This window comes from Bubalus bubalis, chromosome 6 (genome assembly GCF_019923935.1).
Source record: "Bubalus bubalis isolate 160015118507 breed Murrah chromosome 6, NDDB_SH_1, whole genome shotgun sequence".
NCBI classification, from domain to species: domain Eukaryota; kingdom Metazoa; phylum Chordata; class Mammalia; order Artiodactyla; family Bovidae; genus Bubalus; species Bubalus bubalis.
Window position 1 is genome coordinate 10,589,523 of NC_059162.1, and position 2,498 is coordinate 10,592,020.

Below are 2,498 nucleotides of genomic sequence, written 5' to 3' on the forward strand. Positions count from 1 at the left end.
TCACAGGTTATCATCTTCATCCGGGAGAGCTGTCATCTGAGCAGGCTCCAAATCATGCTCGTATTGTGCTGCCAAGGCTGGGTCCATGAGCATTTCTGGTGGGGGCGAGAGCAGGCGTAACAGCAAGCTCCAAGTTAGGGTTTCTGATCAGCTTTCTAGCAAGCCAGAGGAAGGGCTTTTCAAAAGTATAGTTACCTTTGGCAGCAATGTCATAACACTGAAGAGGCTTCTTTTGGTGGAAGATTTTGCCTTAATATTTCCATCTTTAATATCCACCTTGTTGTCATACAACACAATAGTGGTGTTCTCACATACTGGTACCAGATTTTTATGCCAGTTAGGCACATTCTTCTAAGCAAATCTTGATGTTACATCAAACATTATAATGAAATACTGAACTTGTATATAATAGCCATCTCCCAGTCCACCAAATTTCTCCTGATCAGCTCTATCCCATGCTTTGAACATAACAGGTTCTCTGCTGATCTGGAACACATGAGGACGGACCTCAACACACAACGTGGCTACATACTTCTCAAATTCACCAGTCAGATGACATTTCAAGAATGTAGTTTTTCCAGTACCACTATCACCAACCAATACAAATTTGAACTGAACTTGGAGTTCTCCTTGGGTAGACATCTCAATGTTACACAGCTCTGGTCTCTGCAACCTCACGGCCTCTGTGGCAGGGGAGGGAGGCGAGCTCTGTCTGAGCACATACACACACAAGACAAATAGCATGCTTATGAGAATAATACATTAATTCCTATCGGAAGAGAATAAGCACTAAGTTCAGTTCAGTTTCAGTCACTCAGTCATGTCCGACTCTCTGTGACCCCATGGACTGCAGCACACTAGGCTTCCCTGTCCTTCACTATCTCCAGGAGTTTACTCAAACTCACGTCCATTGAGTCAGTGATGCCATCTAACCATCTTGTCCTCTGTCGTCCCCTTATCAGGTCTATGCAAGTAATTCAATTATTTCAGACTTTCTTTCAATATCACCTCTTTCATGGAGCTTTCTTTGAAGCCTCATGTCACACTGAGTTCATCTTCTTCTAAGTCTAAATCTTTTTCTTTTTTTTGCCTTTTTCTCTTAATTTGCCCTTAATTGAATACTACTTATTAATACTTGATTTTGGATGAACTGCCTTTTCAACTATAAGCTCCTTTATGAGAAGGACAGCCTTCCTTTTATGCAACTATTATATCCAGGTTGTGCTGTCATAAGTGTATATAAGGCATATAGGAAATACTGAATTAAGTGTTTGGGGGAGTCCAGGGGTGGCATTATTTTTCTTTGACTTTAGTAGTAGTGACACTTTATCAGACTTTCAGAGTAGAAATATGTCCAGGTCACCACAGTTAATAGAAGCTTATCATAAGGATAGATGGGAAGGTAAGGAGGAGAGGATAAAGCAGTTAAACCACCAGACCCCACATGTGACTGGAACATCATTCATTGCTTGTTCGAGATACATCAATAAATGATTCATTTCGAAGTAGATGCAACGAACCATCAGCAATTCTGCAAGTATTCCATGTGGCTGACAACTCCTTCATCTCCGCTCTCCCATCTCTATCTACTTTTTTGACTACTCTTGACTGCTCGTCCTCTTACTCTCTCCGTATGTTTCATTGATTGAATGATTGATTTAATAAAGATTTGCTGAGCACTCTCTGTGTGCTGGGTACTCTACAAAGCTTTGGAGAGGTAAAGGAGAGAAACGACATAGGTCTTTTGAACAGAATTTACAGCCCAGAAAGAAAGACAAATAAATTGGTAATTATAGCATTGTGTAGTGAATGCTATGATGGGGAAACTGAAAGTATAAAGGAAATGCATGGAAGGAGGATTTAATCCAGTTTAAGTGGTCAGGAAAAGTTTCCTGTAGAAAGTGACAGCCAAGATGAGAAGCAAATGAAGAGAAGGAATACAGGTGACTGTGATGTTTATTACAGGCAAAGAGAAGAGTAAGCATGAAGACCTAAAAAGATCACATAGTGTCTGGGAAACAGAAAGTAGTTTAGTATGACCAGAGCATGGAGTATAGGATGGTAAGCAGGGGGAGGAGGTGATAGAAAGCTAAAGAGATAATGCCTGGTCCAGATGCATGGTCCAGATTATTGAGAGTATTAATCATGTAAAAAAAAAAAAAATCTATTCTAAATTTCCCTGAAGAGAAGACACTGGAGACTTTCAAGGATGAAAATGACATGATCCAATCGACATTTTGGATACCTTCACATACCTTCCTGTGAACAGTTAGAAGAATCAGAGCAAGACTTGACACAAGAGTCCAATTACTGGATTTTTTCAACAGTCTAAGAGAGACATTAGGTGTAATGAGAGAAAGAAAGAAAAGGGAGGGAGAAATATTTAGGAAGTAGAATGCCGGACTCTGGACTTTTTGTATATGAAGTTTGAGAAGTGACTGGTAAGCCTCTTGATGATGCATCTGCCCTCCTCCCAGAGAGATCTCAGGGAGATCAGT

The 2,498-nt window shown here is 40.4% G+C and overlaps 1 pseudogene; it reads right to left on the bottom strand.

Moving 5' to 3' along the window:
• LOC102405852 lies at window positions 1-642 on the bottom strand (annotated as a pseudogene).
• Window positions 643-2,498: the final 1,856 nt, after the last annotated feature.